The following is a 25020-nucleotide window of genomic DNA, read 5'->3' as shown; positions in this document are numbered from 1 at the left end:
CAAGTCCTGAATGCTCAAACTTAACACTTCTTTTTTTAGAGTGTCGTTGCTGTCAATCCAGCCAGTGATGTGGAGCCATCAGATACAGAAGCTGATGAAAAACAACATGTAAATTTCCTAAATTAATATGGTGCATCAAAATACTTATTTAGCACTTTCAACTGTTTCTTTGTGATTCCTAAAATTACTTTACAGGCTGGGGCTGGGGGAAGACACTGCGCCTGCCTGGAGAAGCCTGTACAAGCCCCCCTCAATAAGAGAGCTGGCAATCTGCAGTGGAGGGTGTTACACACCATTATTGCTGTCAATTCTTTTATTACTGTTCTTAACCCTGCTGTGTCCGACGCCTGCCCATTCTGTGCTCAGAGAGAGACCGTGTTTCACTGTTTCAGCACTTGCTCTCGGTTGTCACCCATTTTTAGTCTTTTAACTCGTCTTTTTACTGATCTTAACCTGATTTTTAACACAAAGGTTTTTATTTTAGGGGCGCGATACACCAGAAAGACCAAACATGTGGACCAGCTGGTAAACTTCTTGCTGGGCCAGGCTAAAATGGCCGTCTATAAGACTAGGAAGAACAGAGTGTGTGGGGAGGGCAGTGAGGATGCAGTGAGAGTGTTTGCCATGCTGGTCAAGTGCAGAGTCAGACTAGAGTTTAACTATTACAGGCTGATGAATGATTTGGAGAGTTTTGAACAGGTCTGGTGTATTAATGATGCCCTTTGTGAATTGTATGACGGGGAGTTGGTTTTTATTATGTAATTCATTTATAGGGTTTAGTATTTGATGGTTGTTTTGTTGTGTGTATTGGGTTGCTTTCTTTAAAAGTGTACAGATCAGTGGCGGAGTTAATGCTTGTTGGGGGGAGACAAACAAAGGGGAACACTATTTTTTATTTATTTATTTATTTTCTTTTGTATGAATTATTGCGTGTTGCAAACAGGCAATGAAGTCTGATAAAAGTCAAAAAGTCTCTCTCTCTCTCACACACACACACACAGCCAGCAAGACACACAGAGCCAGCCAGCTCAGCGATGACATCACAAACATCTCTCTCAGGTGACTCCTATGACATCACAGAGCACGTACATTCCGTTGCTTGCCGTCTGTCAACCACTCAGTCACTGCCAGCCAGACTGGCTGGCTGACTGGATGGTGGGGCTGCTTGCTGCTGCTGCGTACCTTAGCAAGCTTATTTGCTTGACCGGCCTTCCTCCTCCGCCCACATGCCCACCTATGTCCGATCTGCTGTTCACCTGGATCACAGCTCCGCCCCAACAAGGCAGAGCCTCCCAAGAATGGTACAAACTCACCCACGATCCCCTCCACGGAAAGCTATAGCAAAAGGCAAAAGCATTATACGTAATGAAGAGGAACCCGAGTCCAAGACGCATCCGACCAGCCATACATATTTGTGTGTATTAAAGATCACATTTTATTACATTTAGATTTTCTGTACTTTATTACATATTTTTGTGATTTTTAAATGTATTGTTTCTTTTCCTTATATATGTATGTATGTATGTATGTATGTGTGTGTGTGTCTGTGTGAAAGTGTATGTGTTTGTGTGTCTCTGTGTGAAAGTGAGTGTGTGTGTGTCTGTCTCTGTGTTTGTGTGTCTGTCTCTGTGTGAAAGTGAGTGTGTGTGCGTGTGTCTGTCTGTGAAAGTGTGTGTGTGTGTGTGTGGGTGTGACAGTGTGTATGAGTGTCTGCCTGTCATGTAACTCGCACATCTGTGAGGGCACCATTTTTGCAGAAAGAGATGTACACATTTTGGAGCAACATATGCTGCCATCCAGACATCGTCTTTTCCAGGGACATCCCTGCATTTTTCAGCAGGATAACGCCAAACCACATTCTGCCCAGATTACAAGCGCATGGTTGCGTAGGCAGAGAGTGCGGGTGCTAGCATGGCCTGCCTGCAGTCCTGACCTGTCTCCGAATTGAGAATGTGTGGCGCACTATGAAGTGCAAATTAAGACAACGAAGGCCCTGTGCAGTTGCGCAGCTGAGGAAATGCATAATGGATGAATGGGGGGAAATCCCACTTGCTAAACTTAACCAAGTGGTGTCTTCAGTGCCCAAGTGCTTAATAAGTGTTATTAAAAGAAAAGGTGATGTTACATAGTGGTAAACAGTCGACTGTCCCAACTTTCTTGGTTTCTTTTCACTGCTAATGAGATGCTGTAGAGTGAGTTAGTTATATTGCTTTCAGGAGCTCTAATCGTATTGATGAGTTCATGCAGCATTTGTAATTGAATTTCAAAAAGAAATCCTTGCTGTCTGGCCTGTGTGTATGAGATGTACTCTGTCAATCTTTGGCTAACAACTGAAACATTGGTAGAACAGAAATGGCAACATAAAAAAGAAAAGTACATTTTAAAAGAGCACATTAAATAGGATGAATATACAGTTTTTTACAATCACTTTGTCACTAATTTCAGAACCTTGATGTCATTTTTCAAAACTCTAGACACAAAACTCAAAACGGTCATCACTTGTAACACAGGCTGTCCAATGTTCAAAACATTGCATTGTGCATTCATATCTTTAAAGAAACCTTGCACTTGCAGACTTGTTGGTTCAAATAATTCATTTATCATGAAATACCATAGTAACATTTATTTAGATCACCCACACAGAAGATACCGATAGTTTCACTGTGTAGTTGTTCGTACAATCATTAAATATTGTAGTACAAAATATGTGATACATGTTTCATTATGGTACTACACATAAATACATCACTGTAAAAGGACTAGTAGAGAGAATACTACAGACACAGTGGAATCATTGAACAAAATCTGAAATGTATTGATGCAATACAATCAAATCACACCATAGGTTTCTTTGAAGCCATGCAACAATAATTAGCTACAAAAAAGAACAAAACTACAGTAAAATGTCAACTGCAGTGTTCCTCAACTGGCTTAGTGTAAAACAAAGGATTGATTACTGTACTTCTGAATTTCCATCAGCCCTGTGTTCAGGTTCAGGTTCTCACAACCATTTTTCACAAGAGGCATCTTGAAACTGAACATACCTGAACATACTCAGTCATCAGCTGCTTCACTCTGTCTGCATTTCTTTCAAAAGGCACACTATACTCTGTGCTACACATTGGTATGCAGTATACAGTCATTTGACAATTGAGAGTAGCCTAATGTTTAGTGCATGCTGAAGACTTGCCGCTTCTCAGTACGGAAATTTCTGATGATTGAGGCCACAGTTGATCCTGAGTTGATTCTGAGGTTTGATTGAATCATTGTAGCTGCCTCAGTCATGGTCATGCCATGATTTACAACATGCTCTACAACTATTTCTCGGATTTCACTGGACACTATTTGCTGTTGCTGCCGCTGTCTGGTCCATGGCCTTGTCCTCTACCACGTTCCCCCAACACCTCTCAAATGAGGCCCATGGCTGCCTCTCTGGTGAGGCCTAAGCCCTCCTCTATGACGAGGCCCACGACCACCTCTCAGAAGGGGTGCATGTCCCCTTCCATTCCTTTGACCACCACGTCTTCCTCCTCCCACTGCTTGACCTCTATTGTGACCTGGATGACTTGCCGGCTCCATGTTATCACTGTGTTGCTGGGGTGGATAGCACTCATTTCACTCGATACTCGTACCACAATGTGAAATCAATCATCAATAACCAGTTGGCAGTATTGGAAAAGCAATTACAAGGGCCTGCATACATACAGTAATGTCAAATCTGATGTGGAAGAACAATCATCTTCAACCAGGTTGGAGCGTTAGTTGCAATGCCTTTAATACACGCAGCGTGGAGAGGAACAGTGACTCAAGTAGATCCCAAAGTCGCTCTGCCTTCATTTTAACAGTCAGAGCTTTTATACACAAAAATCAAAGAGCTGGTTATAATCAGAAAGTCATTACTATGTTATCTTAAAAGTTAGCTAAGCAGAATTCATATCATTATAGGACAGAGTTCATAGATCAACACATGGATTAGGGAGCAGGCACTTCAATCATACTGTTTGACATTGTCTCCAAGATTCTCATCGTAAATAACAAACAGAAATCAAACTACCTTCTGGCCTGACCTTCTAGCTTGACCTTATCTTTCTTAAGTATACAAGAGAGAAAAACAGGTATTAGAGAAAAAATTTCTAACTTTCCTTCCACACTGCAAACATGGTGTGGAAAAGTGCTACATGATGATGAATGATGATGAAATATTACATCCATAGATAATGTAGTCCAACTGGTTCATGCTCCTCGTTTATTGATGTCAATGGATCTCATTATCCTGAAACTTTCATGATCGAAACATGGAATATTGTTTGTCAGTTTCCATAAAATTATGCATTAAGAGTAATGCAACAGTCACTTATCATTTTGAGCAGCTGTATCAATTGATAGTTAGATCTTTGTAATGAAATGAATAGACAGTGATCTCAGATGTAATGTGTGAATTGCATTTTGAAATGGTAATACTTTGATGTTAAGTTGTGTCATTTTAGTTCAATGAACAAATGATCTGAGGTTGATGTGTATTGTATCCAAGCAATTGTAAAAAAGTGTTAGAGTTTTGAAAAATGTGCATTTTGATCATCGGGTGTGAGTTTAGTGTCTAGAGTTTTGAAAAATGACATCAAGATTCTGAAATGAGTGCCAAAGTGATTGTAAAAAAGTGTAATATCAGGGGACAGTGGCTATTAGTGATCTGGCCTTCCGTGGCCTCTGTATTAATGTAACAGGTCACATTGTATGTGTACACTGATACTTGATAGTATAATATAGTACAAGTAAAAAACATACATAGGTATCATAGAAGTATTTTGCAGAAATGATTATGGATAGTTATCAAAATGGAGAGGAAATGCTAAATCCAGTCTCCCCAGGCTGAGCTTCTATTGCTGCACCTGCTGGCCCCACTATATGGATAGAGCCACACCAAGTACAAGAGTCTCCCCATTGCTATTTATATCTCCCTATCCAGTCTTCTATAGGTGTCAGGGTGGGGTGCCTATTCCCCTGCATGCTTTGAAACCTATAGCACCTGGGACGCACACTTGGGATCCGGTTCCTCTGCCCCTCACATACACATGAGGAATCCTAGGTGCTCAACACGTCATACTGTCTCGTTCATCTCATGTGTAAACTATGGACAAATACATGACTAAACGTGTTTAGTTGCTTTTCCCAGAATGCTTTGCGCCACAATATGCAAATAACGGGGACTATGATTGGCTCCCTGACATTACCCACACTGCGACTGATGCTACCCATTTCACTACCCAACAAAGACCCATAATATGCGTGTGTCTGTCTGTCTGTCTGTCAAAGTATGTGTGTGTGTGTCTGTGTGTGTCTGTGTCTGTCTGTCTGTGTGTGAAAGTGTGTGTGTGTCTGTCTGTCTGTCTGTCATGTAACTTGCACATCTGTGAGGGCACCACTAATGCAGAAAGAGATGTACACATATTGTTTATTTTCCATATATATGTATGTATGTATGTATGCATGTCCAATTGCTTTGACAATACAAATGAATTGAATTGAGAGGGAGAGAGAGAGAGTAAGAGAGAGAGAGAGAGACAGACAGACAGAGACACACACACACACACACACACACACACACAGAGAGCCAGCCAGCCAGCTCAGCGATGACATGACGAGCCTCTCTCAGCTTACTGCTATGACATCACAGAGCACGTACATTCCGTTTAACAAATCGTTAAACAAAAAAGGTTATAAACACATTGACTACAATACCGGTTAGTAAGACGAAGGTGAGTCTATTGTTAGTATTATTAGTCAGACATTAAATAACTACGCAGGTTAGTATTTATGTCGGGTAACTTCTCGTTATATATATATCAGTCTCATTTACGTTTAGGTGCCGAGAAAGATCCTATTTGTTACCACAATTTCCCTTAACTGATTATTATTCAATGATTAAGGATAGGCAGGGCCACCAATAATCTAATGTCTATTAACTTGTGTCAATATCAGACTAAACAGTTAAACAGGAATGAGAAGATATTTCTCGGCGTTGACATTTTTTATTTCTAAAATTATCAACAAAACAGTTTAATGCAACTCACATTTATATTTAAGAAAACTAAATGATATTACACATTCTAGAGTTATGAATCACAGATTAACATTTCTAATTGATTTCTCAAATGTCATGAATCACAAACTCCAAACTGTTAAACTTATGTGAACTTCGTCGCAGAGAGGCCTCTCTGGCTTCGGGCTCAGATAACAGCACACGGCACGAGGTCCGTGTGGTTTGGAACAAAGGCAGTCCGGTTCGGCTTTGTGCAAGAACTTCCACTCAGTCGATGCACCTGGAAGTTGGGGTTTCGCGAATGTAGAGTCTTTTCCAAACAGATTTTCCATTGGTTTGAAGGCTCCAAGGTTGTGCACAAAATCTTCTTTGTAAGCATGGTTCCACCGTAGTTACTTGAAGACGAAGTCTTTGAGGAAAGCAGGGCCCTGTTTGTTCCAAGGGTCAAGTTTCTTAAAACTCAAATAGCTATTTAAGTGACTGACACTTTCGTATTCAGTCGACTTAGTCAATTGTCCAGCTGTAAAACTCCACTGATCAGGTGGGTCTGTGAAGTTATTTATTTAATAAAGTCCTTTAAAAGAATTCTTCGTACGGCTCAATCTCCTTCTCCCAGTTTAACTCTTCTGTTGCCGGCAAAGACTTGGTTGGTTTCTGATTCCGGTTCTGGCAACAGAGCTACAGGTTGAGCTGTGGCAGCGAGTTTCTGGTTCAGGTGAGAGAGAGAGAGAGAGAAAGACTGTCCGCTGTTCCTTATAGTCTGTCAGATCAGTAGGTGATTGGTCCCTGAGTTCTTGAGATTGGATTTCGGTTTCAGCCCCCAGTGTCCTATTGGAGGGAGGCTTTATTTATGACTGATGTCAATCTCAATGTCAATGATTTCTGTTTGTTATTTATGATGAGAACCTTGGAGACATTGTCAAACGGTATGACCTATGAACTCTGTTCTATAATGATATATGTTCTGCTTAGTTAGCCTTTAAGATAACATAGTAATGACTTTCTAGCATGTATGGATGTATGTATGTATGTATATATATATATATATATATATATGTATGTATGTATGTCCAATTGCTTTGACAATACAAATGAATTGAATTGAGAGGAAGAGAGAGAGAGAGAGAGAGAGAGAAAGAGAGAGAGAGAGACAGACAGACAGACAGCTCAGCGATGACATCACGAGCCTCTCTCAGCTGACTGCTATGACATCACAGAGCACGTACATTCCGTTGCTTGTCGTCTGTCAACCACTCAGTCACTGCTAGCCAGACTGTCCCTAAGACAAAGTGTACAATACTTCAATTATATCTCCTCCAGACAGATAAAGAGTATTAAGAGCTACGATGAAGTTACCAAGGAGACGTAAAAAGCTTGCATCACCTGGTATTTCCTGGAGGTCACCCATCCAAGTACTAACCAGGCCCTGGCCCGTTTAGTTTCCAAGGTCTGACGAGATCGGGCACGTTCAGGACGGTGTGGCCGCAAGCCGAGATGCCTGGCTGCATGATGTCTCTTAAAGGCTGGCGGGTATTGACGGAACTGCCAGCAGAAAAAAAAGAAAAATAAAGGGAAATATACCAGTGCAGCAAAGGGTGTTGAAAGTAGCCAGGTACGTGTACAATTCTTCAATTATATCTCCTGGAGACAGAAAGAGAGTATTAAGAGCTACGATTAAGTTACCCAGGAGACGTAAAAAGCTTGCAGCACCTGGTATTTCTAGGAGGTCTCCCATCCAAGTACTGACCAGGCCCTGCCCCGTTTAGCTTCCGAGATCTGACGAGATCGGGCGCGTTCAGGATGGTGTGGCCGCAAGCCGAAAGGCCTGGCTGCATGATGTCTCTTAAAGGTTGGCGGGTATTGACGGAACTTCCAGCAAAAAAAAAAAAAGAAAAATGGATGGAAAAATATCAGTGCAGCAAAGGGTGTTGAAAGTAGCCGGGTACGTGTACAATTCTTCAATTATATCTCCTCCAGACAGAAAGAGAGTATTAAGAGCTACGATAAAGTTACCCAGGAGACGTAAAAAGCTTGCAGCACCTGGTATTTCTAGGAGGTCTCCCATCCAAGTACTAACCAGGCCCTGCCCCGTTTAGCTTCCGGGATCTGATGAGATCGGTCGCGCTCTGGACGGTGTGGTCGCAAGCAAGAGGCCTGGCTGCATGATGTCTCTTAAAGGCTGGAGGGTATTGACGGAACTTCCAGCAAAATAAAAAAGAAAAAAGAAGAATGGAGGGAAAAATATCAGTGCAGCAAAGGATGTTGAAAGTAGCCGGGTACGTGTACAATTCTTCAATTATATCTCCTCCAGACAGAAAGAGAGTATTAAGAGCTACGATAAAGTTACCCAGGAGACGTAAAAAGCTTGCAGCACCTGGTATTTCCAGGAGGTCTCCCATCTAAGTACTGACCAGGCCCTGCCCCGTTTAGCTTCCAAGATCTGACGAGATCAGGCGCATTCAGGACGGTGTGGCCACAAGCCGAGACGCCTGGCTGCATGATGTCTCTTAAAGGCTGGCGGGTATTGACGGAATTTCCAGCAAAAAAAAAAAAAAAAAAAAAAAATAGAAAAATGGAGGGAAAAATATCAGTGCAGGAAAGGGTGTTGAAAGTAGCCGGGTACGTGTACAATTCTTCAATTATATCTCCTCCAGACAGAAAGAGAGTATAAAGAGCTATGATGAAGTTACCCAAGTGACGAAAAAAGCTTGCAGCACCTGGTATTTCTAGGAGGTCACCCATCCAAGTACTGACCAGGCCCTGCCCCGTTCAGCTTCCGAGATCTGACGAGATCGGGCGCGTTCAAGACGGTGTGGCCGCAAGCCAAGAGGCCTGGCTGCATGAAGTCTCTTAAAGGCTGGAGGGTATTGACGGAACTTCCAGCAAAAAAAAAAAAAAAAATAGAGTGAAAAATACCAGTGCAGCAAAGGGTGTTGAAAGTAGCCGGGTACGTGTACAATTCTTCAATTATATCTTCTCCAGATAGAAAGAGAGTATTAAGAGCTACGATGAAGTTCCCCAGGAGACGTAAAAAGCTGGCAGCACCTGGTATTTCCAGGAGGTCTCACATTTAAGTACTGACCAGGTCCTTCCCCGTTTAGCTTCCGAGATCTGACAAGATCGGGCGCGTTCAGGAAGGTGTGGCCGCAAGCCAAGATGTCTGGCTGCATGATGTCTCTTAAAGGCTGGCGGGTATTGACGGAATTTCCAGCAAAAAAAAAAAAAAAAAAAATAGAAAAATGAAGGGAAAAATATCAGTGCAGCAAAGGGTGTTGAAAGTAGCCGGGTACATGTACAATTCTTCAATTATATCTCCTCCAGACAGAAAGAGAGAATTAAGAGCTGCGATAAAGTTACCCAGGAGACGTAAAAGCTTGCAGCACCAGGTATTTCCAGGAGGTCTCCCATCCAAGTACTGACCAGGTCCTGCCCCGTTTAGCGTCCGAGATCTTACGAGATCGGGCGCGTTCAGGACGGTGTGGCCACAAGCCAAGAGACCTGGCTGCATGATGTCTCTTAAAGGCTGGCAAGTATTGACGGAACTTCCAGCAAAAAAAAAAAAAAAAAAATAGAAAAAGGGAGGGAAAAATATCAGTGCAGCAAAGGGTGTTGAAAGTAGCCGGGTACATGTACAATTCTTCAATTATATCTCCTCCAGACAGATAGAGAGTATTAAGAGCTACGATAAAGTTACCCAGGAGACGTAAAAGCTTGCAGCACGAGGTATTTCCAGGAGGTCTCACATTCATGTACTGACCAGGTCCTGCCCCGTTTAGCATCCGAGATCTGACAAGATCGGGCGCGTTCAGGATGGTGTGGCCGCAAGCCGAGATGCCTGGCTGCATCATGTCTCTTAAAGGCTGGCGGGTATTGACGGAACTGCCAGCAAAAAAAAAAAAAGAAAAATAGAGGGAAAAATATCAGTGCAGCAAAGGGTGTTGAAAGTAGCCTAGTACGTGTACAATTCTTCAATTATATCTCCTGGAGACAGAAAGAGAGTATTAAGAGCTACGATGAAGTTACCCAGGAGACGTAAAAGGCTTGCAGCACCTGGTATTACTAGGAGGTCTCCCATCCAAGTACTGACCAGGCCCTGCCCCGTTTAGCTTCCGAGATCTGACGAGATCGGGCGCATTCAGGACGGTGTGGCCGCAAGCCGAGAGGCCTGGCTGCATGATGTCTGTTAAAGGTTGGCGGGTATTGACGGAACTTCCAGCAAAAAAAAAAAAAAAAAGAAAAATGGATGGAAAAATATCAGTGCAGCAAAGGGTGTTGACAGTAGCTGGGTACGTGTACAATACTTCAATTATATCTCCTCCAGACAGATAGAGAGTATTAAGAGCTACGATAAAGTTACCCAGGAGACGTAAAAGCTTGCAGCACCAGGTATTTCCAGGAGGTCTCCCATCCAAGTACTGACCTGGTCCTGCCCAGTTTAGCGTCCGAGATCTTACGAGATCAGGCGCGTTCAGGACGGTGTGGCCACAAGCCGAGAGGCCTGGCTGCATGATGTCTCTTAAAGGTTGGCGGGTATTGATGGAACTTCCAGCAAAAAAAAAAAAAAAAAAAAAAAAAAAAAAGAAAAATGGATGGAAAAATATCAGTGCAGCAAAGGGTGTTGAAAGTAGCCTAGTACGTGTACAATTCTTCAATTATATCTCCTGGAGACAGAAAGAGAGTATTAAGAGCTACGATGAAGTTCCCCAGGAGATGTAAAAAGCTGGCAGCACCTGGTATTTCCAGGAGGTCTCACATTTAAGTACTGACCAGGTCCTGCCCCGTTTATCTTCCGAGATCTGACAAGATCGGGCGCGTTCAGGACGGTGTGGCCGCAAGCCGAGATGTCTGGCTGCATGATGTCTCTTAAAGGCTGGCGGGTATTGACGGAATTTCCAGCAAAAAAAAAAAAAAAAAAAAATAGAAAAATGCAGGGAAAAATATCAGTGCAGGAAAGGGTGTTGAAAGTAGCCGGGTAAGTGTACAATTCTTCAATTATATCTCCTGGAGACAGAAAGAGAGTATTAAGAGCTACGATGAAGTTACCCAGGAGACGTAAAAAGCTTGCAGCAGCTGGTATTTCTAGGAGGTCTCCCATCCAAGTACTGACCAGGCCCTGCCCGGTTTAGCTTCCGAGATCTGACGAGATCGGGCGCATTCAGGACGGTGTGGCCACAAGTCCAAAGGCCTGGCTGCATGATGTCTCTTAAAGGCTGGCGGGTATTGACGGAACTGCCAGCAAAAAAAAAAAAGAAAAATAGAGGGAAATATACCAGTGCAGCAACGGGGGTTGAAAGTAGCCGGGTACGTGTACAATTCTTCAATTATATCTCCTGGAGACAGAAAGAGAGTATTAAGAGCTACGATGAAGTTACCCAGGAGACGTAAAAAGCTTGCAGCACCTGGTATTTCTAGGAGGTCTCCCATCCAAGTACTGACCAGGCCCTGCCCCGTTTAGCTTCCGAGATCTAACGAGATCGGGCGCATTCAGGACGGTGTGGCCACAAGCCGAAAGGCCTGGCTGCATGATGTCTCTTAAAGGTTGGCGGGTATTGACGGAACTTCCAGCAAAAAAAAAAAAGAAAAAAAGAAAAAAGAAAAATGGATGGAAAAATATCAGTGCAGCAAAGGGTGTTGACAGTAGCTGGATACGTGTACAATACTTCAATTATATCTCCTCCAGACAGAGAGAGAGTATTAAGAGCTACGATAAAGTTACCCAGGAGACGTAAAAGCTTGTAGCACTAGGTATTTCCAGGAGGTTTCACATTCATGTACTGACCAGGTCCTGCCCCGTTTAGCTTCCGAGATCTGACGAGATCGGGCGTGTTCAGGATGGTGTGGCCGCAAGCCGAGATGCCTGGCTGCATGATGTCTCTTAAAGGCTGGCGGGTATTGACGGAACTGCCAGCAAAAAAAAAAAAGAAAAATAGAGGGAAATATACCAGTGCAGCAAAGGGTGTTGAAAGTAGCCGGGTACGTGTACAATTCTTCAATTATATCTCCTGCAGACTGAAAGAGAGTATTAAGAGCTACGATAAAGTTACCCAGGAGACGTAAAAGCTTGCAGCACCTGGTATTTCCAGGAGGTCTCACATTCAAGTACTGACAAGGTCCTGCCCCGTTTAGCTTCCGAGATCTGACGATATCATGCGCATTCAGGACGGTGTGGCCGAAAGCCGAGAGGCCCGGCTGCATGATGTCTCTTTAAGGCTGGCGGGTATTGACGGAACTTCCAGCCAAAAAAAAAAGAAAAAAGAAAAATGGAGGGAAAAATATCAGTGCAGCAAAGGGTTTTGAAAGTAGCCGGGTACGTGTACAATTCTTCAATAATATCTCCTACAGACTGAAAGAGAGTATTAAGAGCTATGATAAAGTTACTTAGGAGACGTAAAAAGCTTGCAGCACCTGGTATTTCCAGGAGGTCACCCATCCAAGTACTGACCAGGCCCTGCCTCATTAGCTTCCTAGATCTGATGAGATCGGGCGCGTTCAGGACGGTGTGGCCGCAAGCCAAGACACCTGGCTGCATGATGTCTCTTAAAGGCTGGCGGGTATTGACGGAACTTCCAGCAAAAAATAAAAAATAAATAAATAGAAAAATGGAGGGAAAAATATCAGTGCAGGACAGGGTGTTGAAAGTAGCCGGGTACATGTACAATTCTTCAATTATATCTCCTGGAGACAGAAAGAGAGTATTAAGAGCTACGATGAAGTTACCCAGGAGACGTAAAAAGCTTGCAGCACCTGGTTTTTCTAGGAGGTCTCCCATCCAAGTACTGACCAGGCCCTGCCCCGTTTAGCTTCCGAGATCTGACGAGATCGAGCGCATTCAGGACGGTGTGGCCACAAGCCGAAAGGCCTGGCTGGATGATGTCTCTTAAAGGTTGGCGGGTATTGATGGAACTTCCAGCAAAAAAAAAAAAAAAAAATGGATGGAAAAATATCAGTGCAGCAAAGGGTGTTGACAGTAGCTGGGTACGTGTACAATACTTCAATTAAATCTCCTCCAGACAGATAGAGAGTATTAAGAGCTACGATAAAGTTACCCAGGAGACGTAAAAGCTTGCAGCACCAGGTATTTCCAGGAGGTCTCACATTCATGTACTGACCAGGTCCTGCCCCGTTTAGCTTCCGAGATCTGACGAGATCGGGCGCGTTCAGGATGGTGTGGCCGCAAGCCGAGATTCCTGGCTGCATGATGTCTCTTAAAGGCTGGCGGGTATTGACGGAACTGCCAGCAGAAAAAAAAGAAAAATAAAGGGAAATATACCAGTGCAGCAAAGGGTGTTGAAAGTAGCCGGGTACGTGTACAATTCTTCAATTATATCTCCTGGAGACAGAAAGAGAGTATTAAGAGCTACGATGAAGTTACCCAGGAGACGTAAAAAGCTTACAGCACCTGGTATTTCTAGGAGGTCTCCCATCCAAGTACTGACCAGGCCCTGCCCCGTTTAGCTTCCAAGATCTGACGAGATCGGGCGCATTCAGGACGGTGTGGCCACAAGTCAAAAGGCCTGGCTGCATGATGTCTCTTAAAGGTTGGCGGGTATTGACGGAACTTCCAGCAAAAAAAAAAAAGAAAAAAAAAAAAAAGAAAAATGGATGGAAAAATATCAGTGCAGCAAAGGGTGTTGACAGTAGCTGGATACGTGTACAATACTTCAATTATATCTCCTCCAGACAGAGAGAGAGTATTGAGAGCTACGATAAAGTTACCCAGGAGACGTAAAAGCTTGCAGCACTAGGTATTTCCAGGAGGTCTCACTTTCATGTACTGACCAGGTCCTACCCCGTTTAGCTTCCGAGATCTGACGAGATCGGGCGTGTTCAGGATGGTGTGGCCGCAAGCCGAGATGCCTGGCTGCATGATGTCTCTTAAAGGCTGGCGGGTATTGACGGAACTGCCAGCAAAAAAAAAAAAGAAAAATAGAGGGAAATATACCAGTGCAGCAAAGGGTGTTGAAAGTAGCCGGGTACGTGTACAATTCTTCAATTATATCTCCTGCAGACTGAAAGAGAGTATTAAGAGCTACGATAAAGTTACCCAGGAGACGTAAAAGCTTGCAGCACCTGGTATTTCCAGGAGGTCTCACATTCAAGTACTGACAAGGTCCTGCCCCGTTTAGCTTCCGAGATCTGACGATATCATGCGCATTCAGGACGGTGTGGCCGAAAGCCGAGAGGCCCGGCTGCATGATGTCTCTTTAAGGCTGGCGGGTATTGACGGAACTTCCAGCCAAAAAAAAAAGAAAAAAGAAAAATGGAGGGAAAAATATCAGTGCAGCAAAGGGTTTTGAAAGTAGCCGGGTACGTGTACAATTCTTCAATAATATCTCCTACAGACTGAAAGAGAGTATTAAGAGCTATGATAAAGTTACTTAGGAGACGTAAAAAGCTTGCAGCACCTGGTATTTCCAGGAGGTCACCCATCCAAGTACTGACCAGGCCCTGCCTCGTTAGCTTCCTAGATCTGATGAGATCGGGCGCGTTCAGGACGGTGTGGCCGCAAGCCAAGAGACCTGGCTGCATGATGTCTCTTAAAGGCTGGCGGGTATTGACGGAACTTCCAGCAAAAAATAAAAAATAAATAAAAAGAAAAATGAAGGGAAAAATATCAGTGCAGGACAGGGTGTTGAAAGTAGCCGGGTACATGTACAATTCTTCAATTATATCTCCTGGAGACAGAAAGAGAGTATTAAGAGCTACGATGAAGTTACCCAGGAGACGTAAAAAGCTTGCAGCACCTGGTTTTTCTAGGAGGTCTCCCATCCAAGTACTGACCAGGCCCTGCCCCGTTTAGCTTCCGAGATCTGACGAGATCGGGCGCATTCAGGACGGTGTGGCCACAAGCCGAAAGGCCTGGCTGGATGATGTCTCTTAAAGGTTGGCGGGTATTGACGGAACTTCCAGCAAAAAAAAAAAAAAAAAATGGATGGAAAAATATCAGTGCAGCAAAGGGTGTTGACAGTAGCTGGGTACGTGTACAATACTTCAATTAAATCTCCTCCAGACAGATAGAGAGTATTAAGAGCTACGATAAAGTTACCCAGGAGACGTAAAAGCTTGCAGCACCAGGTATTTCCAGGAGGTCTCACATTCATGTACTGACCAGGTCCTGCCCCGTTTAGCTTCCGAGATCTGACGAGATCGGGCGCGTTCAGGATGGTGTGGCCGCAAGCCGAGATGCCTGGCTGCATGATGTCTCTTAAAGGCTGGCGGGTATTGACGGAACTGCCAGCAGAAAAAAAAGAAAAATAAAGGGAAATATACCAGTGCAGCAAAGGGTGTTGAAAGTAGCCGGGTACGTGTACAATTCTTCAATTATATCTCCTGGAGACAGAAAGAGAGTATTAAGAGCTACGATGAAGTTACCCAGGAGACGTAAAAAGCTTGCACCACCTGGTATTTCTAGGAGGTCTCCCATCCAAGTACTGACCAGGCCCTGCCCCGTTTAGCTTCCGAGATCTGACGAGATCGGGCGCGTTCAGGATGGTGTGGCCGCAAGCCGAGATGTCTGGCTGCATGATGTCTCTTAAAGGCTAGCGGGTATTGACGGAATTTCCAGCAAAAAAAAAAAAAAAAAAAAGAAAAATGGAGGGAAAAATATCAGTGCAGGAAAAGGTGTTGAAAGTAGCCGGGTACGTGTACAATTCTTCAATTATATCTCCTGGAGACAGAAAGAGAGTATTAAGAGCTACGATGAAGTTACCCAGGAGACGTAAAAAGCTTGCAGCACCTGGTATTTCTAGGAGGTCTCCCATCCAAGTACTGACCAGGCCCTGCTCCGTTTAGCTTCCGAGATCTGACGAGATCGGGCGCGTTCAGGATGGTGTGGCCACAAGCCGAAAGGCCTGGCTGCATGATGTCTCTTAAAGGTTGGCGGGTATTGACGGAACTTCCAGCAAAAAAAAAAAAGAAAAAAAGAAAAAAGAAAAATGGATGGAAAAATATCAGTGCAGCAAAGGGTGTTGACAATAGCCGGGTACGTGTACAATTCTTCAATTATATCTCCTGGAGACAGAAAGAGAGTATTAAGAGCTACGATGAAGTTACCCAGGAGACGTAAAAAGCTTGCACCACCTGGTATTTCTAGGAGGTCTCCCATCCAAGTACTGACCAGGCCCTGCCCCGTTTAGCTTCCGAGATCTGACGAGATCGGGCGCGTTCAGGATGGTGTGGCCGCAAGCCGAGATGCCTGGCTGCATGATGTCTCTTAAAGGCTGGCGGGTATTGACGGAACTGCCAGCAGAAAAAAAAGAAAAATAAAGGGAAATATACCAGTGCAGCAAAGGGTGTTGAAAGTAGCCGGGTACGTGTACAATTCTTCAATTATATCTCCTGGAGACAGAAAGAGAGTATTAAGAGCTACGATGAAGTTACCCAGGAGACGTAAAAAGCTTGCAGCACCTGGTATTTCTAGGAGGTCTCCCATCCAAGTACTGACCAGGCCCTGCCCCGTTTAGCTTCCGAGATCTGACGAGATCGGGCGCGTTCAGGATGGTGTGGCCGCAAGCCATGATGTCTGGCTGCATGATGTCTCTTAAAGGCTAGCGGGTATTGACGGAATTTCCAGCAAAAAAAAAAAAAAAAAAAAGAAAAATGGAGGGAAAAATATCAGTGCAGGAAAAGGTGTTGAAAGTAGCCGGGTACGTGTACAATTCTTCAATTATATCTCCTGGAGACAGAAAGAGAGTATTAAGAGCTACGATGAAGTTACCCAGGAGACGTAAAAAGCTTACAGCACCTGGTATTTCTAGGAGGTCTCCCATCCAAGTACTGACCAGGCCCTGCCCCGTTTAGCTTCCGAGATCTGACGAGATCGGGCGCATTCAGGACGGTTTGGCCACAAGTCAAAAGGCCTGGCTGCATGATGTCTCTTAAAGGTTGGCGGGTATTGACGGAACTTCCAGCAAAAAAAAAAAAAAAAGAAAAATGGATGGAAAAATATCAGTGCAGCAAAGGGTGTTGACAGTAGCTGGGTACGTGTACAATACTTCAATTATATCTCCTCCAGACAGATAGAGAGTATTAAGAGCTACGATAAAGTTACCCAGGAGACGTAAAAGCTTGCAGCACCAGGTATTTCCAGGAGGTCTCACATTCATGTACTGACCAGGTCCTGCCTCGTTTAGCTTCCGAGATCTGACGAGATCGGGCGTGTTCAGGATGGTGTGGCCGCAAGCCGAGATGCCTGGCTGCATGATGTCTCTTAAAGGCTGGCGGGTATTGACGGAACTGCCAGCAGAAAAAAAAGAAAAATAAAGGGAAATATACCAGTGCAGCAAAGGGTGTTGAAAGTAGCCGGGTACGTGTACAATTCTTCAATTATATCTCCTGGAGACAGAAAGAGAGTATTAAGAGCTACGATGAAGTTACCCAGGAGACGTAAAAATCTTGCAGCACCTGGTATTTCTAGGAGGTCTCCCATCCAAGTACTGACAAGGCCCTGCCCCGTTTAGCTTCCGAGATCTGACGAGATCGGGCGCGTTCAGGATGGTGTGGCCGCAAGCCGAAAGGCCTGGCTGCATGATGTCTCTTAAAGGTTGGCGGGTATTGACGGAACTTCCAGCAAAAAAAAAAAAAGAAAAAAACAAAAAAGAAAAATGGATGGAAAAATATCAGTGCAGCAAAGGGTGTTGACAGTAGCTGGATACGTGTACAATACTTCAATTATATCTCCTCCAGACAGAGAGAGAGTAATAAGAGCTACGATAAAGTTACCCAGGAGACGAAAAAGCTTGCAGCACTAGGTATTTCCAGGAGGTCTCACTTTCATGTACTGACCAGGTCCTACCCCGTTTAGCTTCCGAGATCTGACGAGATCGGGCGCGTTCAGGATGGTGTGGCCGCAAGCCGAGATGCCTGGCTGCATGATGTCTCTTAAAGGCTGGCGGGTATTGACGGAACTGCCAGCAAAAAAAAAAGAAAAATAGAGGGAAAAATACCAGTGCAGCAAAGGGTGTTGAAAGTAGCCGGGTACGTGTACAATTCTTCAATTATATCTCCTGGAGACAGAAAGAGAGTATTAAGAGCTACGATGAAGTTACCCAGGAGACGTAAAAAGCTTGCAGCACCTGGTATTTCTAGGAGGTCTCCCATCCAAGTACTGACCAGGCCCTGCCCCGTTTAGCTTCCGAGATCTGACGAGATCGGGCGCATTCAGGACGGTGTGGCCACAAGCCAAAAGGCCTGGCTGCATGATGTCTCTTAAAGGTTGGCGGGTATTGACGGAACTTCCAGCAAAAAATAAAAAGAAAAAAAAGAAAAAAGAAAAATGGATGGAAAAATATCAGTGCAGCAAAGGGTGTTGACAGTAGCCGGGTACGTGTACAATTCTTCAATTATATCTCCTGGAGACAGAAAGAGAGTATTAAGAGCTACGATGAAGTTACCCAGGAGTCATAAAAAGCTTGCAGCACCTGGTATTTCTAGGAGGTCTCCCATCCAAGTACTGAACAGGCCCTGCCCCGTTTAGCTTCCAAAATCTGACGAGATCAGGCGCGTTCAGGATGGTGTGGCCACAAGCCGAAAGGCCTGGCTGCATGATGTCTCTTAAAGGTTGGCGGGTATTGACGGAACTTCCAGCAAAAAAAAAAAAGAAAAAAAGAAAAAAGAAAAATGGATGGAAAAATATCAGTGCAGCAAAGGGTGTTGACAATAGCTGGATACGTGGACAATACTTCAATTATATCTCCTCCAGACAGAGAGAGAGTATTAAGAGCTACGATAAAGTTACCCAGGAGACGTAAAAGCTTGCAGCACTAGGTATTTCCAGGAGGTCTCACTTTCATGTACAGACCAGGTCCTGCCCCGTTTAGCTTCCGAGATCTGACGAGATCGGGCGCGTTTAGGATGGTGTGGCCGCAAGCCGAGAGGCCTGGCTGCATGATGTCTCTTAAAGGTTGGCGGGTATTGACGGAACTTCCAGCAAAAAAAAAAAAAAAAAAGAAAAATGGATGGAAAAATATCAGTGCAGCAAATGGTGTTGACAGTAGCTGGGTACGTGTACAATACTTCAATTATATCTCCTCCAGACAGATAGAGAGTATTAAGAGCTACGATAAAGTTACCCAGGAGACGTAAAAGCTTGCAGCACCAGGTATTTCCAGGAGGTGTCACATTCATGTACTGACCAGGTCCTGCCCCGTTTAGCTTCCGAGATCTGACGATATCATGCGCGTTTAGGACGGTGTGGCCGAAAGCCGAGAGGCCCGGCTGCATGATGTCTCTTTAAGGCTGGCGGGTATTGACGGAACTTCCAGCAAAAAAAAAAAGAAAAAAGAAAAATGGAGGGAAAAATATCAGTGCAGCAAAGGGTTTTGAAAGTAGCCAGGTACGTGTACAATTCTTCAATAATATCTCCTACAGACTGAAAGAGAGTATTAAGAGCTATGATGAAGTTACCCAGGAGACGTAAAAAGCTTGCAGCACCTGGTATTTCCAGGAGGTCACCCATCCAAGTACTGACCAGGCCCTGCCCCGTTAGCTTCCGAGATCTGACGAGATCGGGCGCGTTCAGGACGGTGTGGCCGCAAGCCAAGAGGCCTGGCTGCATGATGTCTCTTAAAGGCTGGCGGGTATTGACGGAACTTCCAGCAAAAAAAAAAAAGAAAAAAACAAAAAAGAAAAATGGATGGAAAAATATCAGTGCAGCAAAGGGTGTTGACAGTAGCTGGATACGTGTACAATACTTCAATTATATCTCCTCCAGACAGAGAGAGAGTATTAAAAGCTACGATAAAGTTACCCAGGAGACGAAAAAGCTTGCAGCACTAGGTATTTCCAGGAGGTCTCACTTTCATGTACTGACCAGGTCCTACCCCGTTTAGCTTCCGAGATCTGACGAGATCGGGCGCGTTCAGGATGGTGTGGCCGCAAGCCGAGATGCCTGGCTGCATGATGTCTCTTAAAGGCTGGCGGGTATTGACGGAACTGCCAGCAAAAAAAAAAAGAAAAAAGAAAAATGGAGGGAAAAATATCAGTGCAGCAAAGGGTTTTGAAAGTAGCCGGGTACGTGTACAATTCTTCAATAATATCTCCTACAGACTGAAAGAGAGTATTAAGAGCTATGATGAAGTTACCCAGGAGACGTAAAAAGCTTGCAGCACCTGGTATTTCCAGGAGGTCAACCATCCAAGTACTGACCAGGCCCTGCCCCGTTAGCTTCCGAGATCTGACGAGATCGGGCGCTTTCAGGACGGTGTGGCCGCAAGCCAAGAGGCCTGGCTGCATGATGTCTCTTAAAGGCCGGCGGGTATTGACGGAACTTCCAGCAAAAAAAAAAAAAAAAAAAAATGGAAAATGGAGGGAAACATATCAGTGCAGCAAAGGCTGTTGAAAGTAGCCGGGTACGTGTACAATACTTCAATTATATCTCCTCCAGACAGATAGAGAGTATTAAGAGCTACGATGAAGTTTCCCAGGAGACGTAAAAAGCTTGTAGCACCTGGTATTTCCAGGAGGTCTCCCATCCAAGTACTGACCAGGCCCTGCCCCGTTTAGCTTCCGAGATCTGACGAGATCGGGCGTGTTCAGGACGGTGCGGCCGCAAGCCAAGAGGCCTGGCTGCATGATGTCTCTTAAAGGCTGGCGGGTATTGACGGAACTTCCAGCAAAAAATAAAAAATAAATAAATAGAAAAATGGAGGGAAAAATATCAGTGCAGGACAGGGTGTTGAAAGTAGCCGGGTACGTGTACAATTTTTCAATTATATCTCCTGGAGACAGAAAGAGAGTATTAAGAGCTACGATGAAGTTACCCAGGAGACGTAAAAAGCTTGCAGCACCTGGTATTTCTAGGAGGTCTCCCATCCAAGTACTGACCAGGCCCTGCCCCGTTTAGCTTCCGAGATCTGACGAGATCGGGCGCGTTCAGGATGGTGTGGCCGCAAGCCGAAAGGCCTGGCTGCATGATGTCTCTTAAAGGTTGGCGGGTATTGACGGAACTTCCAGCAAAAAAAAAAAAGAAAAAAACAAAAAAGAAAAATGGATGGAAAAATATCAGTGCAGCAAAGGGTGTTGACAGTAGCTGGATACGTGTACAATACTTCAATTATATCTCCTCCAGACAGAGAGAGAGTATTAAGAGCTACGATAAAGTTACCCAGGAGACGAAAAAGCTTGCAGCACTAGGTATTTCCAGGAGGTCTCACTTTCATGTACTGACCAGGTCCTACCCCGTTTAGCTTCCGAGATCTGACGAGATCGGGCGCGTTCAGGATGGTGTGGCCGCAAGCCGAGATGCCTGGCTGCATGATGTCTCTTAAAGGCTGGCGGGTATTGACGGAACTGCCAGCAAAAAAAAAAAAGAAAAATAGAGGGAAATATACCAGTGCAGCAAAGGGTGTTGAAAGTAGCCGGGTACGTGTACAATTCTTCAATTATATCTCCTGGAGACAGAAAGAGAGTATTAAGAGCTACGATGAAGTTACCCAGGAGTCGTAAAAAGCTTGCAGCACCTGGTATTTCTAGGAGGTCTCCCATGCAAGTACTGACCAGGCCCTGCCCCATATAGCTTCCGAGATCTGACGAGATCGGGGGCGTTCAGGATGGTGTGGCCGAAAGCCGAGAGGCCCGGCTGCATGATGTCTCTTTAAGGCTGGCGGGTATTGACGGAACTTCCAGCAAAAAAAAAAAGAAAAAAGAAAAATGGAGGGAAAAATATCAGTGCAGCAAAGGGTTTTGAAAGTAGCCGGGTACGTGTACAATTCTTCAATAATATCTCCTACAGACTGAAAGAGAGTATTAAGAGCTATGATGAAGTTACCCAGGAGACGTAAAAGCTTGCAGCACCAGGTATTTCCAGGAGGTGTCACATTCATGTACTGACCAGGTCCTGCCCCGTTTAGCTTCCGAGATCTGACGATATCATGCGCGTTTAGGACGGTGTGGCCGAAAGCCGAGAGGCCCGGCTGCATGATGTCTCTTTAAGGCTGGCGGGTATTGACGGAACTTCCAGCAAAAAAAAAAAGAAAAAAGAAAAATGGAGGGAAAAATATCAGTGCAGCAAAGGGTTTTGAAAGTAGCCGGGTACGTGTACAATTCTTCAATAATATCTCCTACAGACTGAAAGAGAGTATTAAGAGCTATGATGAAGTTACCCAGGAGACGTAAAAAGCTTGCAGCACCTGGTATTTCCAGGAGGTCACCCATCCAAGTACTGACCAGGCCCTGCCCCGTTAGCTTCCGAGATCTGACGAGATCGGGCGCGTTCAGGACGGTGTGGCCGCAAGCCAAGAGGCCTGGCTGCATGATGTCTCTTAAAGGCTGGCGGGTATTGACGGAACTTCCAGCAAAAAAAAAAAAGAAAAAAACAAAAAAGAAAAATGGATGGAAAAATATCAGTGCAGCAAAGGGTGTTGACAGTAGCTGGATACGTGTACAATACTTCAATTATATCTCCTCCAGACAGAGAGAGAGTATTAAAAGCTACGATAAAGTTACCCAGGAGACGAAAAAGCTTGCAGCACTAGGTATTTCCAGGAGGTCTCACTTTCATGTACTGACCAGGTCCTACCCCGTTTAGCTTCCGAGATCTGACGAGATCGGGCGCGTTCAGGATGGTGTGGCCGCAAGCCGAGATGCCTGGCTGCATGATGTCTCTTAAAGGCTGGCGGGTATTGACGGAACTGCCAGCAAAAAAAAAAAGAAAAAAGAAAAATGGAGGGAAAAATATCAGTGCAGCAAAGGGTTTTGAAAGTAGCCGGGTACGTGTACAATTCTTCAATAATATCTCCTACAGACTGAAAGAGAGTATTAAGAGCTATGATGAAGTTACCCAGGAGACGTAAAAAGCTTGCAGCACCTGGTATTTCCAGGAGGTCACCCATCCAAGTACTGACCAGGCCCTGCCCCGTTAGCTTCCGAGATCTGACGAGATCGGGCGCTTTCAGGACGGTGTGGCCGCAAGCCAAGAGGCCTGGCTGCATGATGTCTCTTAAAGGCCGGCGGGTATTGACGGAACTTCCAGCAAAAAAAAAAAAAAAAAAAAATGGAAAATGGAGGGAAACATATCAGTGCAGCAAAGGCTGTTGAAAGTAGCCGGGTACGTGTACAATACTTCAATTATATCTCCTCCAGACAGATAGAGAGTATTAAGAGCTACGATGAAGTTTCCCAGGAGACGTAAAAAGCTTGTAGCACCTGGTATTTCCAGGAGGTCTCCCATCCAAGTACTGACCAGGCCCTGCCCCGTTTAGCTTCCGAGATCTGACGAGATCGGGCGTGTTCAGGACGGTGCGGCCGCAAGCCAAGAGGCCTGGCTGCATGATGTCTCTTAAAGGCTGGCGGGTATTGACGGAACTTCCAGCAAAAAATAAAAAATAAATAAATAGAAAAATGGAGGGAAAAATATCAGTGCAGGACAGGGTGTTGAAAGTAGCCGGGTACGTGTACAATTTTTCAATTATATCTCCTGGAGACAGAAAGAGAGTATTAAGAGCTACGATGAAGTTACCCAGGAGACGTAAAAAGCTTGCAGCACCTGGTATTTCTAGGAGGTCTCCCATCCAAGTACTGACCAGGCCCTGCCCCGTTTAGCTTCCGAGATCTGACGAGATCGGGCGCGTTCAGGATGGTGTGGCCGCAAGCCGAAAGGCCTGGCTGCATGATGTCTCTTAAAGGTTGGCGGGTATTGACGGAACTTCCAGCAAAAAAAAAAAAGAAAAAAACAAAAAAGAAAAATGGATGGAAAAATATCAGTGCAGCAAAGGGTGTTGACAGTAGCTGGATACGTGTACAATACTTCAATTATATCTCCTCCAGACAGAGAGAGAGTATTAAGAGCTACGATAAAGTTACCCAGGAGACGAAAAAGCTTGCAGCACTAGGTATTTCCAGGAGGTCTCACTTTCATGTACTGACCAGGTCCTACCCCGTTTAGCTTCCGAGATCTGACGAGATCGGGCGCGTTCAGGATGGTGTGGCCGCAAGCCGAGATGCCTGGCTGCATGATGTCTCTTAAAGGCTGGCGGGTATTGACGGAACTGCCAGCAAAAAAAAAAAAGAAAAATAGAGGGAAATATACCAGTGCAGCAAAGGGTGTTGAAAGTAGCCGGGTACGTGTACAATACTTCAATTATATCTCCTGGAGACAGAAAGAGAGTATTAAGAGCTACGATGAAGTTACCCAGGAGTCGTAAAAAGCTTGCAGCACCTGGTATTTCTAGGAGGTCTCCCATGCAAGTACTGACCAGGCCCTGCCCCATATAGCTTCCGAGATCTGACGAGATCGGGGGCGTTCAGGATGGTGTGGCCGCAAGCCGAGATGCCTGGCTGCATAATGTCTCTTAAAGGCTGGCGGGTATTGACGGAACTGCCAGCAAAAAAAAAAAGAAAAATAGAGGGAAATATACCAGTGCAGCAAAGGGTGTTGAAAGTAGCCGGGTACGTGTACAATTCTTCAATTATATCTCCTGGAGACAGAAAGAGAGTATTAAGAGCTACGATGAAGTTACCCAGGAGACGTAAAAAGCTTGCAGCACCTGGTATTTCTAGGAGGTCTCCCATCCAAGTACTGACCAGGCCCTGCCCCTTTTAGCTTCCGAGATCTGACGAGATCGGGCGCATTCAGGATGGTGTGGCCACAAGCCGAAAGGCCTGGCTGCATGATGTCTCTTAAAGGTTGGCGGGTATTGACGGAACTTCCAGCAAAAAAAAAAAAGAAAAAAAGAAAAAAGAAAAATGGATGGAAAAATATCAGTGCAGCAAAGGGTGTTGACAGTAGCTGGATACGTGTACAATACTTCAATTATATCTCCTCCAGACAGAGAGAGAGTAATAAGAGCTACGATAAAGTTACCCAGGAGACGTAAAAGCTTGCAGCACTAGGTATTTCCAGGAGGTCTCACTTTCATGTACTGACCAGGTCCTGCCACGTTTAGCTTCCGAAATCTGACGAGATCGGGCGCGTTCAGGATGGTGTGGCCGCAAGCCGAGATGCCTGGCTGCATGATGTCTCTTAAAGGCTGGCGGGTATTGAC

At 44.8% G+C, this 25020-nt stretch overlaps 22 non-coding genes and 28 pseudogenes across 22 annotated transcripts; all 50 read right to left on the bottom strand.

Annotated features, from left to right (window-relative positions):
- Positions 1–1270: 1270 nt before the first annotated feature.
- LOC136736115 (U5 spliceosomal RNA) lies at positions 1271–1385 on the bottom strand. Its single transcript, XR_010811554.1, has one exon. It is a non-coding gene; the product is annotated as a U5 spliceosomal RNA (small nuclear RNA).
- Positions 1386–7411: 6026 nt separating this feature from the next.
- Positions 7412–7530, bottom strand: LOC136736327 (uncharacterized; annotated as a pseudogene).
- Positions 7531–7738: 208 nt separating this feature from the next.
- LOC136736434 (5S ribosomal RNA) lies at positions 7739–7857 on the bottom strand. The gene has a single exon (XR_010811669.1). It is a non-coding gene; the product is annotated as a 5S ribosomal RNA (ribosomal RNA).
- A 211-nt stretch (positions 7858–8068) lies between these two features.
- On the bottom strand, positions 8069–8187 carry LOC136736453 (uncharacterized; annotated as a pseudogene).
- Positions 8188–8402: 215 nt separating this feature from the next.
- Positions 8403–8521, bottom strand: LOC136736204 (5S ribosomal RNA). The gene has a single exon (XR_010811642.1). It is a non-coding gene; the product is annotated as a 5S ribosomal RNA (ribosomal RNA).
- Positions 8522–8745: 224 nt separating this feature from the next.
- On the bottom strand, positions 8746–8864 carry LOC136736203 (5S ribosomal RNA). Its single transcript, XR_010811641.1, has one exon. It is a non-coding gene; the product is annotated as a 5S ribosomal RNA (ribosomal RNA).
- A 209-nt stretch (positions 8865–9073) lies between these two features.
- On the bottom strand, positions 9074–9192 carry LOC136736518 (uncharacterized; annotated as a pseudogene).
- Positions 9193–9411: 219 nt separating this feature from the next.
- Positions 9412–9530, bottom strand: LOC136736228 (uncharacterized; annotated as a pseudogene).
- A 218-nt stretch (positions 9531–9748) lies between these two features.
- On the bottom strand, positions 9749–9867 carry LOC136736028 (uncharacterized; annotated as a pseudogene).
- A 211-nt stretch (positions 9868–10078) lies between these two features.
- On the bottom strand, positions 10079–10197 carry LOC136736053 (5S ribosomal RNA). Its single transcript, XR_010811532.1, has one exon. It is a non-coding gene; the product is annotated as a 5S ribosomal RNA (ribosomal RNA).
- Positions 10198–10411: 214 nt separating this feature from the next.
- On the bottom strand, positions 10412–10530 carry LOC136736337 (uncharacterized; annotated as a pseudogene).
- A 228-nt stretch (positions 10531–10758) lies between these two features.
- LOC136736535 (uncharacterized) lies at positions 10759–10877 on the bottom strand (annotated as a pseudogene).
- A 221-nt stretch (positions 10878–11098) lies between these two features.
- Positions 11099–11217, bottom strand: LOC136736430 (uncharacterized; annotated as a pseudogene).
- Positions 11218–11427: 210 nt separating this feature from the next.
- LOC136736146 (5S ribosomal RNA) lies at positions 11428–11546 on the bottom strand. Its single transcript, XR_010811584.1, has one exon. It is a non-coding gene; the product is annotated as a 5S ribosomal RNA (ribosomal RNA).
- Positions 11547–11770: 224 nt separating this feature from the next.
- LOC136736607 (uncharacterized) lies at positions 11771–11889 on the bottom strand (annotated as a pseudogene).
- A 544-nt stretch (positions 11890–12433) lies between these two features.
- Positions 12434–12551, bottom strand: LOC136736429 (uncharacterized; annotated as a pseudogene).
- Positions 12552–12772: 221 nt separating this feature from the next.
- LOC136736167 (5S ribosomal RNA) lies at positions 12773–12891 on the bottom strand. The gene has a single exon (XR_010811606.1). It is a non-coding gene; the product is annotated as a 5S ribosomal RNA (ribosomal RNA).
- A 209-nt stretch (positions 12892–13100) lies between these two features.
- On the bottom strand, positions 13101–13219 carry LOC136736364 (uncharacterized; annotated as a pseudogene).
- A 208-nt stretch (positions 13220–13427) lies between these two features.
- LOC136736348 (uncharacterized) lies at positions 13428–13546 on the bottom strand (annotated as a pseudogene).
- Positions 13547–13770: 224 nt separating this feature from the next.
- LOC136736549 (uncharacterized) lies at positions 13771–13889 on the bottom strand (annotated as a pseudogene).
- A 544-nt stretch (positions 13890–14433) lies between these two features.
- On the bottom strand, positions 14434–14551 carry LOC136736376 (uncharacterized; annotated as a pseudogene).
- Positions 14552–14772: 221 nt separating this feature from the next.
- Positions 14773–14891, bottom strand: LOC136736135 (5S ribosomal RNA). The gene has a single exon (XR_010811573.1). It is a non-coding gene; the product is annotated as a 5S ribosomal RNA (ribosomal RNA).
- A 209-nt stretch (positions 14892–15100) lies between these two features.
- LOC136736363 (uncharacterized) lies at positions 15101–15219 on the bottom strand (annotated as a pseudogene).
- A 208-nt stretch (positions 15220–15427) lies between these two features.
- On the bottom strand, positions 15428–15546 carry LOC136736178 (5S ribosomal RNA). Its single transcript, XR_010811617.1, has one exon. It is a non-coding gene; the product is annotated as a 5S ribosomal RNA (ribosomal RNA).
- A 218-nt stretch (positions 15547–15764) lies between these two features.
- LOC136736185 (5S ribosomal RNA) lies at positions 15765–15883 on the bottom strand. Its single transcript, XR_010811624.1, has one exon. It is a non-coding gene; the product is annotated as a 5S ribosomal RNA (ribosomal RNA).
- A 225-nt stretch (positions 15884–16108) lies between these two features.
- On the bottom strand, positions 16109–16227 carry LOC136736176 (5S ribosomal RNA). Its single transcript, XR_010811615.1, has one exon. It is a non-coding gene; the product is annotated as a 5S ribosomal RNA (ribosomal RNA).
- Positions 16228–16435: 208 nt separating this feature from the next.
- LOC136736422 (5S ribosomal RNA) lies at positions 16436–16554 on the bottom strand. Its single transcript, XR_010811668.1, has one exon. It is a non-coding gene; the product is annotated as a 5S ribosomal RNA (ribosomal RNA).
- Positions 16555–16772: 218 nt separating this feature from the next.
- LOC136736257 (uncharacterized) lies at positions 16773–16891 on the bottom strand (annotated as a pseudogene).
- Positions 16892–17104: 213 nt separating this feature from the next.
- LOC136736473 (uncharacterized) lies at positions 17105–17223 on the bottom strand (annotated as a pseudogene).
- Positions 17224–17431: 208 nt separating this feature from the next.
- Positions 17432–17550, bottom strand: LOC136736297 (uncharacterized; annotated as a pseudogene).
- A 225-nt stretch (positions 17551–17775) lies between these two features.
- LOC136736534 (uncharacterized) lies at positions 17776–17894 on the bottom strand (annotated as a pseudogene).
- Positions 17895–18102: 208 nt separating this feature from the next.
- On the bottom strand, positions 18103–18221 carry LOC136736129 (5S ribosomal RNA). The gene has a single exon (XR_010811567.1). It is a non-coding gene; the product is annotated as a 5S ribosomal RNA (ribosomal RNA).
- Positions 18222–18447: 226 nt separating this feature from the next.
- Positions 18448–18566, bottom strand: LOC136736427 (uncharacterized; annotated as a pseudogene).
- Positions 18567–18790: 224 nt separating this feature from the next.
- LOC136736037 (uncharacterized) lies at positions 18791–18909 on the bottom strand (annotated as a pseudogene).
- A 550-nt stretch (positions 18910–19459) lies between these two features.
- On the bottom strand, positions 19460–19577 carry LOC136736152 (5S ribosomal RNA). Its single transcript, XR_010811590.1, has one exon. It is a non-coding gene; the product is annotated as a 5S ribosomal RNA (ribosomal RNA).
- A 224-nt stretch (positions 19578–19801) lies between these two features.
- Positions 19802–19920, bottom strand: LOC136736533 (uncharacterized; annotated as a pseudogene).
- Positions 19921–20136: 216 nt separating this feature from the next.
- LOC136736182 (5S ribosomal RNA) lies at positions 20137–20254 on the bottom strand. Its single transcript, XR_010811621.1, has one exon. It is a non-coding gene; the product is annotated as a 5S ribosomal RNA (ribosomal RNA).
- A 220-nt stretch (positions 20255–20474) lies between these two features.
- On the bottom strand, positions 20475–20593 carry LOC136736187 (5S ribosomal RNA). Its single transcript, XR_010811626.1, has one exon. It is a non-coding gene; the product is annotated as a 5S ribosomal RNA (ribosomal RNA).
- Positions 20594–20814: 221 nt separating this feature from the next.
- LOC136736411 (5S ribosomal RNA) lies at positions 20815–20933 on the bottom strand. The gene has a single exon (XR_010811667.1). It is a non-coding gene; the product is annotated as a 5S ribosomal RNA (ribosomal RNA).
- Positions 20934–21157: 224 nt separating this feature from the next.
- On the bottom strand, positions 21158–21276 carry LOC136736532 (uncharacterized; annotated as a pseudogene).
- A 210-nt stretch (positions 21277–21486) lies between these two features.
- LOC136736529 (uncharacterized) lies at positions 21487–21605 on the bottom strand (annotated as a pseudogene).
- Positions 21606–22155: 550 nt separating this feature from the next.
- LOC136736151 (5S ribosomal RNA) lies at positions 22156–22273 on the bottom strand. The gene has a single exon (XR_010811589.1). It is a non-coding gene; the product is annotated as a 5S ribosomal RNA (ribosomal RNA).
- A 224-nt stretch (positions 22274–22497) lies between these two features.
- LOC136736531 (uncharacterized) lies at positions 22498–22616 on the bottom strand (annotated as a pseudogene).
- A 216-nt stretch (positions 22617–22832) lies between these two features.
- Positions 22833–22950, bottom strand: LOC136736141 (5S ribosomal RNA). Its single transcript, XR_010811579.1, has one exon. It is a non-coding gene; the product is annotated as a 5S ribosomal RNA (ribosomal RNA).
- A 220-nt stretch (positions 22951–23170) lies between these two features.
- On the bottom strand, positions 23171–23289 carry LOC136736186 (5S ribosomal RNA). Its single transcript, XR_010811625.1, has one exon. It is a non-coding gene; the product is annotated as a 5S ribosomal RNA (ribosomal RNA).
- A 221-nt stretch (positions 23290–23510) lies between these two features.
- LOC136736399 (5S ribosomal RNA) lies at positions 23511–23629 on the bottom strand. Its single transcript, XR_010811666.1, has one exon. It is a non-coding gene; the product is annotated as a 5S ribosomal RNA (ribosomal RNA).
- Positions 23630–23853: 224 nt separating this feature from the next.
- Positions 23854–23972, bottom strand: LOC136736530 (uncharacterized; annotated as a pseudogene).
- A 210-nt stretch (positions 23973–24182) lies between these two features.
- Positions 24183–24301, bottom strand: LOC136736375 (uncharacterized; annotated as a pseudogene).
- Positions 24302–24510: 209 nt separating this feature from the next.
- Positions 24511–24629, bottom strand: LOC136736194 (5S ribosomal RNA). The gene has a single exon (XR_010811632.1). It is a non-coding gene; the product is annotated as a 5S ribosomal RNA (ribosomal RNA).
- Positions 24630–24853: 224 nt separating this feature from the next.
- LOC136736052 (uncharacterized) lies at positions 24854–24972 on the bottom strand (annotated as a pseudogene).
- Positions 24973–25020: the final 48 nt, after the last annotated feature.

This window comes from Amia ocellicauda, unplaced genomic scaffold (assembly GCF_036373705.1).
Source record: "Amia ocellicauda isolate fAmiCal2 unplaced genomic scaffold, fAmiCal2.hap1 HAP1_SCAFFOLD_46, whole genome shotgun sequence".
In the NCBI taxonomy this organism is placed as follows: Eukaryota; Metazoa; Chordata; class Actinopteri; order Amiiformes; family Amiidae; genus Amia; species Amia ocellicauda.
The sequence above is the reverse complement of the archived record's forward strand: the minus strand, read 5'-3'. Positions and strand labels throughout refer to the sequence as shown.